This window comes from Rhinolophus sinicus, linkage group LG05 (genome assembly GCF_036562045.2).
Source record: "Rhinolophus sinicus isolate RSC01 linkage group LG05, ASM3656204v1, whole genome shotgun sequence".
Taxonomy (NCBI): Eukaryota; Metazoa; Chordata; class Mammalia; order Chiroptera; family Rhinolophidae; genus Rhinolophus; species Rhinolophus sinicus.
The window spans coordinates 67256243-67273296 of NC_133755.1; positions in this window are offsets into that span (position 1 = coordinate 67256243).

Here is a 17054-nt window from a genome sequence, read left to right on the forward strand (position 1 = left end):
TATTTCAGGCTTTGGAGCCATGTGGTCTCTGTCACAACTACTGAATCCTGCCGAGGTAGACACTAAGTTAATGAAAGGACATGGCTGCCTTCCAATGAGACTTTACCTATGGACGCAGAAACTGAATCTTATGTAATTTACACATGTCATTCTTCTTTGGATTTTTTCAACCATTTATAAATATAAAAACCATTCTGAGCTCATGAGTTGTATGAGAACAGGTGACAGGTATACTTGGCCCACAGTCTGGAAGGTGAGGCAGGGACTCTGGACTGACACACCCACTGGGTCCCAGCCCTCTTCCCCGTGGGGTACGAAGTGGGGCCCTTAGGGATACAGGGCCAGGAGCAGGAGCCCTCTTTCCTGGGTGTCAGGCTGGTGCTAAAACACCTGCCAGGCATGAACAGTCCTGCCATTCCGCACAGGTTAACGAGGGAGGCGTCTGCAGTCTGCAGAGCCACATTGATTGAGACTCTGGACCAGGCCTGCTCAGTGGCATCTTCCTGAATCCTCATGCCCTCACTCATCCACTCACCTTTGCCCTCTCTGACCTGCTATTATCAATACTCCAGGCCTCCTCGGGGATGGGAAATGTGTGGAGGGTCTCACTCTCTCTGATAAATACAGCCACGGTTCATTAACTACTCGACTCCTAGAAACCCACTCTGGGCCCACAGTGCAGTGGGACTCTCGCCCCAACCCCCCACCTCCTCACAGGGAACACGGCCGACCAGGAATCATCACCACAGCCCACGCAGTCCTGAGGGCTTCGGGCGCCACCGTGTATTCCCTTCTTCCTTTTGGGGTCATGCAGCTGACGGCTGTCTGAGGAAAGAGCATTACTTTTCATTTCAGTTCAGTGGCTGGATTTAGGCCCTTGTCTCAAACGCTGGTTGACGTGGTTGCTGGATAATCTGTTTTCCGTTTGCTCGCTTACAAGTGATTTTCTAAGGCTCTTGTGGAAATCATTGTTAGTCATCCCTATATTTAGCCTCGAGCTGAATCAATTTGGATGGCTTCAAAACAGAGAGAGGGAGAAAGAGAGAGAGAGAGAGAGAGAGAGAGAGAGAGAGAGAGAACTATTTTGATAAGGATGCACTTTTCCACAATTTTCCCTTTTAAAAAATAGCACTGTATACTCCAGAGGTAGGTGTGGTTTTTTTTATAATAGATGCACTCAGATAAAATGATTTAAAATCGCATTTTATGTCTAGTTGACCTTGCAGTGACGGGCTGCTTCCCCCACAGTTTAACTCAAATTACCATGGGAACAGCCTGCATCCTCAGAGAACATCTTCAGGAGCAACGCGTCTGGCAGCCCAGAGCTTCTGGCCCAGCCCTGCCTTCCCCCAGGACTGAGCCCGTCCGTTCAGCTCCTCATGCAGGACGGTCCATGGCCCTCCAGAACAGCCTCCTGTTTCTAAGGGCCAGGGCACTTTGGAGGTCCCGGGTAGTCTGCGGATGAGAGAAGTCATTTGGTGCAGGATCCTAGGTCAGCGTTTCCAGAGCATGACTGAGCTCCCAGCAGACCGGTATCACGTGATTCTCGCCCGTCTCTTCTTTTTGCACGTTAGAGTTCAACTGAGTCCCGCTTGTTCAAAATGGACAAGTCTTTCCTCCTGCCTCCCGCCCCAGCCTTCAACCCTCTTCTCTCCTCCCCACAGCGCTTACCACCAGACCCCTACCACTCAGGAAGCCGCCCCAGAAGGTCAGAGGTTATCGAGGCCCAGCCATGCCCCTACATTCCCTTATGACAAGGACTTACATTCTGAGGCCTCACTGCCACCCACAACCCTTCTACCATGCAGGTTCTATACAAGATGCACCTGGAGGAGAAAGAATGTCTAGGGGGTGTGGACCCGGCTTCTGTCATTTGTAGAGTCTCCCGGGGGGATTTGCATGTGCAGCCCAGAATGACAGCTGCCATGTTAGATGCAAAGATAAATGACCGTGTACCCAGAACTCTCACCCCAAACATGCAGCGAGCTCCAAACCTGTGGTCCGCCCTGCTCCCTATCTCAGCAGATGCCCATGAACAAGGCACTGCCGTAGGCCTTCCTGTTTTCACCTCCGATTCCTCTGTAGACTGTGAGGCCTTTAGGGCAGGGGCAGAGTTTATCTTGTTCATGCAGCATGACACCCACCACTGGGTAAGGCCTGTGTTTTCCATCAGTGTGAATCGATGAGTGAAGGGCATAGCTCTCATTCTAAGAAATCACATCTAGTCACCTTGAAGCATTTTATCTTGGCCAGAGGCAGACCTAGGGCTTCTAGTCCCCAGCCCAGCAGGCCCACTGGCTGGAAGAGTGCCTGCTTCCTCTTGGACCGTGATGTGTGAAGGAGCGGGCTAGGTGGGGCTCTGTTCGGGTGCCAAGTCCTTGGCTGGAGTCGTTTGTCACCATGGTTGCTTCTTGGCTTGACAACAATCAGAGGACCTCAAGGGAGTGATGACCGAGACTCTCAGAGTTGCCTGTACCCCTCTGCTAGTCTCAAAGGCATGAGGCATTTCCTCTCTCACCTATTATGTTCCTATGATGTCTTCTTTCCCTGTTAGGTTCCTGGAAGGCAGTGGTTCTCAGCTCTGGAATTCTACCCACTGGAATTGCCAGGGAAGCTCTGAGATATCCTGGTGCCCAGGCTACTGCATCCTGTTTACATCGGAGTCTCTGAGGTGCGGCTCAAGCACTCACAGCTATTCCAGCTTCCCGGGTAATTCCAAGGAGCAGACAAGGCTGAGACCCACTGGGCTAGGGTTTGGGCTGAGACCCAAACATGGGCATGTTTTAAAAGCTCCCCAAAGGGATTTAACAGCCAGCGAAATTCTCAGACTGGCCGTAAATAAGGGTGCCTGTGTCCTGTTGGTTTCTAAGTAATAATAACAGCAAACATTTATTTATTAAGCATTTACTATGTGCCAATCACTGTGTACCCGGATGAGGAAATAATTATAATACTAATGCTTATTTAGCCCTGGGTATGTTCCAGGCACTGTACTGAGCACTTTACCTTTAGTAATTTATTGTATTTATAGATGAGGCAAACTGAGGCACAGCATGGTTAAGTAACTTGCCTGGGGTCAAAGGTTGGGAGGTGAAGGATTTGGGATACTGTCATGCGGGAGACCCTGCTCGCTGTGCCATTTGTCATGCAGGGAGGCCTGCGGGGTCTCTGCTCCCGCTCCCCATACAAGAACGCAGGATATGGTGAGGCCAAAAAGGAACACCCACGGAGCCATAGGCAGGGGAGTCATACCACTATATTCTCTCTGGCGGCACTATACTCTCACTGGAGGCTGGATCCACACTGTCCGCAAACCGCCATCCACACTTGCTAGCCCAGCCGCCATCTTCTTGCTAGCCCCCATTCTTCTTCTCTCTCTCCTCTCTCTGCTCGCGAAGCCACAGCAGTTATATTAGTGGCCAATGGCTCACTGGTTACAGCTGACGGCCAACTAGCCACAGCTGATGGCCATGCAATCACAGTTGGCCATTTACTACCTAAGCCAACACCTTTCTATGTGAGGCCGAGAGCCTGGAAACTACTTTCTGGGGCTCTGTCCCCACAGATACTCACCCAGGTAACCTGGCTCCAGTGCCTGAGGACTTCATGTACAGCAGCCTGGGTAGAAGATGGGGGACCAAGAGTTTACATAAATGAGGGACTAAGAGGGAGGGCCTCAGCTCTGACGTGAGATCCGATGGACGCGTGCTACCCGCTTCACTTCCTCAGAGGAGGAGCCAGACCTGGGCTCAGAGTCTCAGGGCGGCAGTTGGAGAAGGGCTGCGTGGCGGGCCCTGCAAAGGGGAGCTGTTAGGAGCCGCAGTTCTACCATAGCAGGAGGCACAGGAGGAGCATTCTATGGTGTGCTTTTCTCTCCCCACTGCCCCTGATTTCTGAGCCATGTTGTTTAGCACAAATATACACATACATATCAGTGAGCTACCAGGCCTCCTCAGAGTGGGAGAAACAGGCGTGCTTTCTATTTTCCTCACCTGATAACTCAGAAAACCTAAGGATTTAGGGCAGACAAGAACTGTTTGGCTGAACACTCAATCTTTCTTGCCTCCTGGGTCAAGTGACTGCCCAGGCTGATACCATGCAGGAGAGGTCTGAGGGCAAACAGTTGTGGCTATTGGGCTGAGCACCATGTGTTTCTGCCTGCCTAGCATCTATTTCCCCCTCTATGGAAAACAGCCCCCACCCCATTTGGGCCATGAGGCTCAGATGTGTCCCCTACCCACCTCCCTGACCCCAGGGAAGCGAGACCTTGACCTAAATGTGGCGACAAGATTTGTTTGGGATGAGAATGGCTCCCAAACCAGGCCAATAATTATAAAACAGAAGTGTTCTTCCTGCTGGCACAGCTGAGCACTAAGATGGAAACTTGGAATGCTGGCAGTCATCTTGACCCCACAAGTAAGGGCCAGCCTGTTTCCCCACTAAACAGCCACGATGAGGTCCTACGGACAGTGCATCTGGACCCAGCTTTGTCTGAGTTCACTGTGCGTCACTTTCTTGCTACGCCAGTTTGAGTTGGGTTCCTGACAAGGAACTGAAAAGGTTCTCATCCAGGTATTAATCCCAGCATTGCTTTGTACTAGTTATTTAATAGCTCTAAACCTCAGATTTTTCATCCATAAAATGAGAGCAGTACAATCTACCTCAGAAGGTTGCTGAAAGAATTAAGTAAGATGACATATATAAAGTTCTGGCAAATAGTAGGTCCATGATAAATGTTAACTCCCTTCCCCTGGTTCCAAATGTAAAACCAAAATCTAGAGCTAAGTGACACAACATGTGGCATGAATTAAGAGAAGACAAAAAAGTGTAACAACGTGAACCTCGCCTCAGGAAACAGAATATAACTTGGCCCGAAAAGTTCAGTCAGTACGAATCAGATCCCAGTTAGACAATTAGCCAAGTTTTAAAGCTATCCTAAGTTCCCACAACTTAAATCTGTAGGTAAGATGCACTTAACCTGTAAAGTTATCCACTCTTTTAAGCAGGGACTCCAATGAACGTTGCCTGCAGGGTAAGGAACTGGGAGGAAGAAGGAGGGGGGAGGGGTGAAGGAAGACACCCCCCCCCACCACCCGTCTTCATTCAACTGATTTCATTATTTCATTTCAGTCCTTTTCATGCAGTGTTGTTTTGTTGTTATTGTTTCTATTTGAGTAGTTTTTCTTTCATTCAAGAGCATTTCCTTTTCAGTCTTTCTTGAGGTTTATACAGATATCAAGAAAAAAACTGATCAACTCTAGCTAATAAAAATGTCAATTTGAAATGCAATATTTTGAATTCATAGAAAGTTTGAACTGGGCTTAACTGAAGATTTATGTTTCAGTCATCGGGAAGGAGCTTACAAAGCAAATCAATAAAGACTGAAAAGTTGCCTCAGTTGTCCTAGATCAGCAATCAATTACACCATCAATTATCAGTGATTTGTTGAGCACTTATTTATGCCCACTGTGGAGACAGAGCCAGGAGTGCAGTTTCCAGGCTCTTGGCCTCACGTGGAAAGGTGCTGGCTCGGGTAGTAAATGGCCATCAACTGTGATTGGATGGCCATCAGCTGTGGCTATTTGGCCGTCAGCTGAACCAGTGAGCCATTGGCCACTAATATAACTGCCGTGGCTACGCTAGCAGCGGATTGCGGATTGTGGATTGCAGAGAAGCAGATTGCAGTTAGCACAGCGGATTGCAGTTAGCACAGAAGCGACGGCAGGTTGCGGATCGTGTGGCTCCTGCTCCCTGTGTCTCCAACCCAGCTGCCAGCGAGACTATAGTGGTATGACTCCCCTACCTGTGGCTCTGTGGGTGTTCCTTTTTGGCTTCACCATGTCCTGCGTTCTTATGTGGGGAGCAGGACAAGGGACTGTGCATGACACCCTGCATGACACCCATACTATCCTGGAAAATGTGAAACAAAGACAGCATAAGGCGCTTAAAATATGGACGGGCAAGGAAGACAAAAAGATCTCCCTTCCCCAACTTAAAATCATGAACACAGGGTGTTCCATAAAATGAGAGCAATATCCTCTATCTCACATGGCTGCTAAAAGAATTAAGTAAGATGACTTATACAGAGTTCTGAAATGGATGGCTGGTTGATTCCAGTAGGATTTCATGGATAAGCAAAAAGAGATGCTGACGAAATGCGAAGGTCAGAAACAAAATGCTTGCCGGGTGGGGAAACTTGCTCGTGAAAAGACCAAAGCCCAACAAGGAGAACACTCATGGGCTGAGACTGGTTACACCCTCGGCCTCCAGGTACCCAGCTCTGGTGCTTTAAGCTGAATTGCTTCCACCGCACTCTCTCCTGGTAGGTAGGAAGCACCTTAGCCGCAGGCAGCCTCCAACATTCACACTATTTCACCCACTTCAGAAGTGCGTGCTCTTACCTAGAGCTTCCTTAATTACAGAACAGAGAATAAGGGGGCCGGTAATTCATAACTTCATTGCTGACTTACATTTTAGTGAGATAAGGGGAATAAATAGCATAGCTAGAGGAAGGAAAGGTAATTATAGAACTGCATAGTGATTCAGAGATATTAATAACACCTGGACTCACCAAGTGCTGTTGCCTCAAAATGCTTTATAAGCAAAACAACTCAGGCTTGTCATGTGCGTGGAAAGAGACAGAGTAGCACTTGTTAGTTACCAACCCCCAGCTCACTGTCTGACTAGGGTTGGCTCACATTGGCTGGGCCCATCGCCACTGCACCAGGCACAATGCTGAGCTCGATCATTTGATCATCGTAAATCCCTCCCCAAAGTGAGTGCTTTTCTCCTCTTTTTATAGGTAAGAAAATGAGGGTATGGATGTAAGATCAATCAGTTGGTAAGTGGCGGCTGACCAGACCCAAAGCCCACCTGGTACGCTTTGCTATCCAAAGTCTCCAAAAGACTGAAGTCCTCATACAGGACACAGCAGGGATGAGAACAGGGGGCTCCCGCTGCCTGAACTGCCATGCTCTGATCTGATGTGAAATGCGATAGAGGTTTGAAAATGGAGCTAGGAATCAGGGCTCTGCTCAGGATTCTGACATTTATTGCCTGAGTGACCTTGGTTTGGCAAAGACACATGAAGTTTATAAGCTTCCTCACTCCCATCTGTAAAATGGGGACTAATGGAGGCTTCCAGTTCAAACCATGATGCAATATTGGGAATCACACTTATCTCCTCAACATAAGCAACTAAAAAAAACTGAAAAGAAAAAAAAAAAAAAGCAAACAATTGTTTCCAGCCATTGGATGACAGTACAGGATTATGACCCTTGAGAGAAGCAGGAACATGGAATAACATCACATTTATGCCAGCTCTCTGCCTGAGAACACTTTCTAAATTATGGCATGGAAGCGGAACTGAAATAGAGAGTAGTGTTCCCATTGGGTGGAGGAAATAGATTAGAATTTGTGCTGATTAAGCAGCTGGAATTTGGGAGGCAGGATATCACAGAAGAAGAAGCTATGCAGGGAGAAAATGTCCCAGAAAACTGCATAATGGTCGTCTTGAGTCTGTGGACACACATGGTGTACTAGATGACACATGCACAGGTGAGACCCCACAAGGCCTTGCAGAGAACAACTACCCAGAGCTGAGAGGTGAAAGGAGATTCCAGACATGGCACAGTGCTGGGAAATGTTGGAGCTCCAACTTGCCAGAGGGGAGAAGCTTTACGAACTTCCTAGGCACTCAGTTAAGACCCCAGAAAAGCCATGCCTTAAATTATGGGCTACTCTTTTTTATCCGACCCACTCTTAGCCTTTTCTATCAATGTCTAAAACCAAGCTGTGCTGTCAGTAAATTAAATGCCAACCCCTGCAAATGCAACACTCTTTAAAGGAAGAAAACATAATTCAGGCTCTCAACAATAATGCATTCACAATGTACAGCATACACTAAAAAATCACGAGGCAAATGAAGAAGCAGGAAATATGGCCTAAAACTAGGAGGAAAAACAGTTAATAGAAACAGACACAGAGATGACACAATGAGATGAGCAGACAAGAAATTTTAAACAACTGTTACATATTTGTTAAAGGATGTATAAAGAAAATATGGATCTAATAAGAAAATATATGGGACTTTCTACAGAGAACTTGACATACATTTCTAGCATGTTTGTACTGTAGTCTGAGAAGGGGAGGCAAAAGATATTAGAGCAAAAAAAATTTGAAAATATAATGGCAGAAGTTTTTCCAAATTTCACAATATATATCTACTCTACAAGTTTAAATCCAACATGCTCAGCAAATCCTGAGTATTATAAACAAAAAGAAGACTACATTTTTGGGTAAGTGAGTAAAATTCCTGAACACAATGACAGAAAAATTTTTAATTGGGCGGAGAAAAAACACACACACACTGATACAGACAAAAATAAGATTGACTGCAAGTGGAATTGCATCTTTAAAATACTGAAGAAGTTAATTTTTGTATATGGTGTGGGGTAGAAATTAAGGTTCTTTTTTTTTCTGTATCCAATTTTAGCACCATTTATTGAAAAAATTTCTTTCCCCATTGAGTTGCTTTAGTTCTTTTGCTAAAAAGTACTTGACCATGTAAGTATCTGTCTACATCTGGACAATATTTTGTTTCATTGATCTATTTGTCAATTTGTGTGTAAATATCATACAGTTATGATTTAATAGTTTTTTAGTATGTCTTGAAATGAAATAATATACAAAATGGGTTGCAGATCTAAATGTAAATGCTAAAACTATAAAACTTCTGGAATAAAACATGAAAGAATATCATCATGGGAGGCAAAGATATTTTTAAATTGAATTTTCATCAAAATTAAATAGCATTCCTAGGAACTGGCCTGGTGGCTCAGGCGGTTGGAGCTCCGTGCTCCTAACTCCGAAGGCTGCTGGTTTGATTCCCACATGGGCCAGTGGGCTCTCAACCACAAGGTTGCCAGTTTGATTCCTTGAGTCCCGCAAGGGATGATGGACTCTGCCCCCTGCAACTAAAATTGAACATGGCACCTTGAGCTGAGCTGCCACAGAGCTCCCGGATGGCTCAGTTGGTTGGAGCGCGTCCTCTCAACCACAAGGTTGCCAGTTCGATTCCTCGAGTACCCCAAGGGATGGTGGGCTGCGCCCCCTGCAGCTAGCAATGGCAACTGGAGCTGAGCTGCACCCTCCACAACTAAGACTGAAAGGACAACAACTTGACTTTGAATAAAGTCCTGGAAGTACACACTGTTCCCCAATAAAGTCCTGTTTCCCTTCCCCAATAAAAAATCTTTAAAAATAATAAATAGCTTTCCTAAAAATGTATCGTAGACTGGGGAAATTATTCCCAATGCATATATCTGACAAAGGCACTGTATCTAGTATTTATTTTAAAATTCTCATTCAATATTTTTTTAAAAATAGTGAGATACCAATATTACCCACTGTAATGTCTATAATTTAAGAAGTCTGACAATACCAACATTGATAATATGGTGAAAGTGTGGAGCAATTGTGAGAATTTGGAGCAACAAGAACTTTCTTACATAAATTTGTAGAATGATGAACATACTTTGGAAAACTCTTTGACAGTTTTTTATAAAAATTAAACATGTATCTCTTAAGATACAGCAAATTGCATTCCTAGTTATACCAAGAGAAATAAAAAAACACATGTCCACAAAAAAGACCTGCACAGAATATTGTAACAGTTTTATTCATTTTAGCCTAAAACTGGAAGCAATTGAATTGTCCGTCAGAAGGGTAAACAAACCGTAGGAGAGCCATACAAAGAAATACAACTCAGCAATAAAAAGAACTACTAATACAGCTAACTACATGCATGAATCTCGGAAATGTTATGCTGAACAAAAGAAGCCAGACACAAAAGACTACTCCCTGTATGTTTTCATTTGTAGGAAGTTCCAGAATAGGCAAAACCTAGCTATGAAAATAAATGATGCTTCTTGTGGATGGGAGAGAGGAGGCTTGACTGCAAAGAGAAACCCAAGGCTACTTTCTGGAGCAACGTAAGTGTTCCCGAACTTAATTAGGAGTACATAATAGTGAGTTATACAATGGTATGCATTTGTCAAAAGTCGTCTAACTGTGCACTTAAGATCTGTACATTTCACAGGAGGCAAAATTAATTCAAGTAATGCAAATTAATTAAATAACAGAAAACATTAAGTAATTCCTTCCCTGTCTATCTCACGAGAGTGCATGTGAACACTCTTTGTAGTTATTAAGTGCGTCTTTCTGTGTAGCAATTTTGGTGTCTACAAAGAAGTTAATGCTTTCAGAGGATTCTGGAACCATTTATAGCAATGCAGTATTTAGAGTTGTTGCAGCTTTTAGAGACTCTTTAACCAATTACTTCTGGTAGAAGGTGGAACAGCTCAAGAGTGATTATATGCAGAGGTGGCCATTTTGATGTCACTTCTCGAAGCAAATGCCATCTTACCCTGCCAGGTTGGTGACTCTGGTTCCCACGTCACCACCCAACTCCTACCCCATCTTATTTGGCACGCCTGGGGAGATGAATCACAAGAGCCTTCTGATTTGGGGGAAAATCACTTCGTTTCATGGGAACTTTCACCGGGAAGGAGTGAACCCGAGGGTGCCTGGATTATGTGCTGACCCCCTCCGATCAGGAAGCTGATACTCCTGCGTGAGTTCCTCTCAGTGCATGACAACCAGCTCCTTTGGTCAGTGAACATTTTCTGGCCGCCTCTTTCTATACCCTCGCTCCCAATAAGTAAGTTGTATTGAAATTAATCTCAGACTACCCTCTGTCTTCATATGTTATCACTGGGCCGTGGTGAAGTAAGAAGAGCAGAAACACGTAAACAACTGTGATTGGGGTGAGAGTGAGCCTAACAGATGTGAAAGTTCAAGGGTTTGGACATGCATTCCTAAATGTACCCACTGTTCCTCTGTTCCCAACGTCCCTCCCCCAAACTCCACTTAGACACACTGGTACAGGAAATGCGTATGGGGTGCTTCCTGTGTGCTGAATTTGACAGCATTTTAGTTCATTGTCTTAAAGAGAATGAAATTTAGTTCTTTCATCCTCTGTTTTTCTTTCATCTAGGTTGATCAGCTGTTGTTGGTAGTTAGAATAACTTAATATGCAATCTTCAAGGAGATCACCATTTGTTATGTAGTGTCTGGGGTGAGTATGCTCTCTTCCTGAAATTCTTTTTTAAAATGCAAATGTTCTTTGCCAACTCCTGTGACCCAGTGCAAAAATCAACCATTGCTAAGGTGGGGGCGGGGGGGGCGGGTGTCAAGCGAGGCTGCCCCTGAGCCCACTCCCCTGGACCCAGGCACACTATTAAATGCCCTTTGAGCCCCTTTCATAGCTGAGCTCTTGGGGTGAAGCTAAGTCCATTGAGCTGTGCCCCGAGGGACAGATTTCCAGGACTGACATGTGGTAGCTTGTGTGGCCACCTTGGCTGTTGGCATTTCCACCAGCCTTTGGTGAAGTGGGTAAAGAACATAGCATGGTACCTTTGCCACCACTCCTGTCAAACCCTGGAGGCCTGTTTGGCTGCAATTCAGCTCTTGGAGCTGGCAGCAGTGGCATGGAATGGGGTGGGGGTGGGGGGAAGTGCCAAGGGGAGGGGGGACAGTTCTGCATTCATTCCCAGCTCTACCACTACTGCACAGATGAGCTATGTAAGTGCTTAGCTTTATTTTTCTGATTTGTAAAAGTGGGAGCAAGACTATATACTTTAAAGGATTTGTTGTGAAGATGCAGTGACATAAGCAATACCTAGTACAGGATTTCTCAAACTTTTTTGACCACAAACCATACGTTTTTAAACATATTTAGGAAGCATCACAAATATATATATTTGAAACAAATACACTATGTGTATTGCACTGTGACTGCTTTCCTTTCTCTTCTTTGCCACAGTAGAGGAAGAACTCAGTTTTTTCCTTCCTATGGAGGGAAAAAAGCAGTTCTTCCCTACTATGTTTCTTCCCTGTGTGTCTCCTGCATATTTCTTTCACTACTCACACAAAACACTTCACTTCTGGCACTTCTGGTCACCAAATATGTGGAGCTTTTTCCCCACACCAAACAATTCTCTGTGACACCAGTGGCATGTCCTACAATTTAGCCAAATTCATACATTATCTACCCAGAGAGCATCAGATCCCACAGGTTAAGAGCTCCGTCCTATAGGACTGCCGCCCCCCAAAACACACACACCTCAGATGCCTGTGCTTCTGACCATCTGGATACAGATCGGACATTCCCACAACCCTCTCCTTGGGTTTGATTAATTTGCTAGAGTGGCTCACAGAACTCAGGGAAACACTTACTTACTTCCATTTACCAGTTTGTTGAAGGACACAATAAAGGACACAGATGAATAGCCAGATGAAGAGATACGTGGTATGAGGTCTGGGAGGGTCCCGAGTGCAGGAGCTTCTGTCCCTATGGAGTTGGGGTGTGTCACCCTCCAGATGTGGATGTGTTTGCCCACTTGGACGCTCTCTGAACCCCATACTGTTTGGATTTTATGTAGCTTCCTCGTGTAGGCATGATTAATTATTAAGTCCATTTTCAGGGCCTCCTCTCTTCTCTCTGGAGGTGGGGGTGGGGTAAGGCTGAAAATTCTACGTTTCTAGTCAGGGTAGGTCTTTCTGGTGATCATCCCCCATCTAGAAGCCACCCAGAGTCACTGCAATAGAGCAAAAGGTACTCCTAGTGTTCTTATCATGTAGGAAATTGCAAGGGTCTCAGGCGCTGTGTGCCAGGGACCAGGGACAGAGACCCATATATTTATTTTCTATTATCTCACAGCTGCACGTTTTTATTTCGCTCTATTTTATTTTGTTAGATGAGGGTCTGTGTTCGTTTTGCCACTCATCGATGGGTTAAGACCCACCATGTGGAAACCCCAGCCCAGCCCCTGCCCGCTCGCTCCATAGCCCCAGGGGCTCCCAGACAGGGAGCGCTGGGAGCACAGGCTCTTTGCAGTCAGGTCAGCAGTGCAACCCTCAGTCACCCACCTCGGGCTCATCTTCCACTCGTCCCAAAGGGCCAGTGACTCAGTCTCCTAGGGCTGCCATAAAAAAAGAAAAAATACCACAGAAATCTACTCTCTCACAGTTCAGGCCAGAAGTCCATAAAGGGGGTTCCACAGTTCTGTTCCTTCTTGGGGGCCCAGACCAGCAATCTGCCTCATGCCTCCCTCCTAGCATCGGGCAGCTGCCGGCGCCCTTTGCTGCTCCTTGGCTGTCAAGGTCACCACTCCCGTCTCTGCCTCCATCGTCACAAGGTGCTCTCCCTGTGAATCTGCACACCATCTGCCCTGTGCGTGTGTCTGTCTCTGTGTCTCCTCTCTTCTTACAAGGACACTGGTCATATTGCATTAAGGCTCGTCCTACTCTAGTATGATTTCATCTTAACGAATGGCATCAGCAATGGCATCGTCAACCATGAGATTCAGGGAAGGACATGAGTCTTGAGATCACTAGTCAATCCAGGATAGCCAGAACTTTTTATTTTTCCACTCAGAGCCCAGAGGCCCACCAACTACCCTGGCCATGCAACCCGGAATGGAGGGCTAGTGGTGGCTTGGCAGGAGGGAGGTGTGCATTTCAAGGTTGTCTTCTGAGGCACCCCGACCCCTGGGTGGTTTGAGGTTTAAAGTCAAGAATGTTGGAAAGCTCAGGTCTTGGGAGTTATTTAGGGGAAGGAGCTGTGTCTGCATCCGGGGGGCCACCCACTGAGCCTGGTGATCTCAAAGGTGGGAGGCAAAGTCCCTTCAAGGTGAGATTCACTCCCCAGGAAATGCTGCAAAGTAGACTTATGCTGGAGCAGCAAGCTAGGGGACCAGCTGCAGGACAATAAGAGACAGGCTGGACGGGGCCCCACAGGGGACAAGATGCAACTGATGGGGGCAGGGGTGGGGGAATGTGGGGTTCCCGCAAGACAGTCCCACCTGCCAAACAGACCACACTCTCCACCACTAATTTTAACAAAGTGCACGAGCCCATCTTTTCAGGAGAGACAAATGAGCAGAATGGAGCTGCAGGAACGGAGCTCTCTAAAATATGATTTACTAACCTATAATTCATGAGCAACCAAGTGCAAGGGAGGTGACTAAGAGCTCAGAGCCACAGTTGAAGAATTTATTGGAGTCGTTGTAAGACTGTCTTGGGATGCAAACCCATTTATTTCCCAGATTGTAAATCAAAAACGTTCTGGGTCAGGTAGGAGAGCTAAATCTGAGGCTAAGAGCTGCTGTGCGTAAATCAAAACCAAATTCACTGTCAGAAATTTAGGAGCTCAAGCGCAAGCTCAGTTTATTTCCTATTTCCTCCACATACCAAGTCCGACTTATCCTTCCAGCCTCCCCGCCAACAGCCCTGCCTCCAGGAGGCCTGCCCTGTCCCCTGGACTGGAAGGCGGTCCCCTACCGTAGAATCCACAACATTCACCTCTTTGTCTCAACACTTACCTTACATGTAGTTATGTATTTGATGTCAGTGTTCTCCACCTGGCTTTCTGGCCACTTTCCGTGAGAGCAGAGATTGTTCACTTCTGAGTCTCTAGTGGCCGTGACATGGGCCATGGCACGTAGTAGGTGCTCAACACATGACTGCTGAATTGACTTCAGTGACTCAGAAAAGCTCACTTTCACTGGGCACATGCTATATGCCCATCACTGTACTAAGTACTTTCCATATCCCCGTTTCACAGATGGGTAGTGTGAGGCACAAAAAAGTCCAGTAATTTGTCTGCAATTACACGACTGGAAAGTAGAAGAGGTGTAAGGAGGATATGAACCCACTTATTTTGACAGCAGAGGGCAAATGTGGGACTATGACACTGTACAGTCTCCTGGGACCTGGGCTCACTGGAATCCTAGACCCTCCACTTCTCCACAAAAGAAGACCTGTTCACTAAGAGGGGCACACACTCCAGCAGCCTGTCCAGACTCAGAGCCCATCGGGTCTGGGAAACAATGTCCCTTTGAGTAAAGACCGCACTTGTTACAGGATCCGAACTTGCCCTGGCTCCCCCATCAGCTGCCATTGTGGCCTCAGGCCAGCTACTCACTTTCTCGGGCTTCAGGGTCTTTGTCTTCCACGCAGGACCAACCCCTCTCAGGGGATTCTTCAGAACACCCACACCACGTCTGGACTTAAGCTCTGCCACTCCACATAGCAGCGCTGTGACTCAGAAACATGGCAAATGACATTTTGAGCTCCTGCCCCATTACTACAATGGGTAGAGTGACCGTCAGACCCTCACGTGTTTACAGCAAGGACGTGTAGGCACTGACAGAGTAGGGGGGCGGTTCACAGTCCCACAGCCTGTGGTGGAGCCAGGGCTGGGCCCTGTGTGAGAACTGGAGAACAGGAGCCAGAGAAGAAGCTGGCTGCCGTCGTCACTGGATGGACACCCCCCGCCCCCATACCCTCCTCAGAGCCTGGCTCCATCAGCTGTCACCTTTCTCTTTCCGCCCTGTGGCTACATTGCCTGTCCCTGCACACACAGTCCAGGCTCTCCCATCCAGGGACAATCAGTCGTCAATATTTTCTTTCCAATGGACTACTGGCCAACACATTTCTTGTGAGAGCCGTCTGTACCTCTTCCTTCCTCCTTGTGTTCAGGATGACATGTGACCCTCAGCAAAGTCACAACCAGCTCCGACTCCCCGATCCAGGCTCTGTCCTGGGCTTTCCCTCATATCCAAATCGTCAGCAGCATTGGATGACCACTCCTTCTTGCAAGTCCAGCTTCCCTGCTTCCCCAGGGCACCTCACTTCTGGTTGTCTTTCTCCTACCTGCTTTTTCTTCTTCCTCCGACTGGTCTGCAAATGGTATTAACCCTCCCAGTATTCCACAGACAGGCCTCTGGTCTCCTTTCTCTACAACGCCTACCTGCTTCCGCCCGCTTGCAGCTTGAAAGCACACTCAGATTCTCCGTTCTCAAATGCAGCTGAGCTCCAGACACCAGGTCTCTAACTGCCCGCTAGACAGTTGTCCCTGGAGGCTGGAAACCCTTCACATACCTTAAACTGAACCTCTTCAAAATGGAACCTCCTTATCTGTCCCTCCAATGAATTATTGTGGTATCTGGTGAGGTCACGCCTTCCTCTTGTCGGTCTCTAAATGAGTGTGTAGTTTGGGCCTATATGGGGCAGGTAATCACCAACACTGATTTCTAATCACAAGTGAGTTGAGTCACAGTGCAGATCAGCCAAAATGAGACGAGAATTCTAACCCGAAAATAATTTTTATGGAAAAAAATTTACCATGGCTACAGGCTTTTAAACTCTTCTTCTTCTTTTTCCCCCCTGCTAGGTTATTTACTACTAAGTGTCATCCTGGTCATCAAACCCATGCACGATGGGGTGAAATGTCTCCATCGCATGCCAGGTCTGTGTTGTACAACCCTCTTCCCTTCCTCCACATGTATCAACAACTCGCCCATCCCCGCCCTTCCAGCTCATTGCCGCCCTCTGTCTGACACTGTTTATGGACAGCACCTCGGAGCACCCAGTTATTTGTTCTGTAGTTTGCAGACCCGGGTGTCAGTCACAGACAGATTACAGGGGAGCCTTCTCGACAGGTGACATTTCTGTTCTGTACCTTTGCGCAGGAAGGAACGGTATGGATTTTGATCTCGTTTTCTTGTGGTGTCAGAGAAGGAAGGAGGGTAGAAAAACATCCAGGTGCCTCCAGCTGGAACCATGGTAACAACAAAGGAAATTCATTTTCTCACCCTACTTGGTGCATTGATTTGTGTACTCAAAGAGACAGACACACGATGGAATATAAAAATGAGAGCCCACAAAAGGATTTTAAAATGGTGTTTGCGTTCCTATTTAAGTTCAGTGCTGATGTCACAGCAGGAAGGCAAAATCATGAAAGTACCTTATGTAGTTTAGAAATAATAGGGCTGCTGCAAAGTGAAAGGAGGAGGGGTGGGGCAGGGGAGGAAAAGACGCTGAGTGGGCGTGCGTGGGGAGACAGAGGACTGCTCAGCAAGGCAGCCTCGGCAGCCCCTCTGTGTGTGCGCCCCTGGACACCTTCCCTTTTCTTTCAGAGACAGAAAATT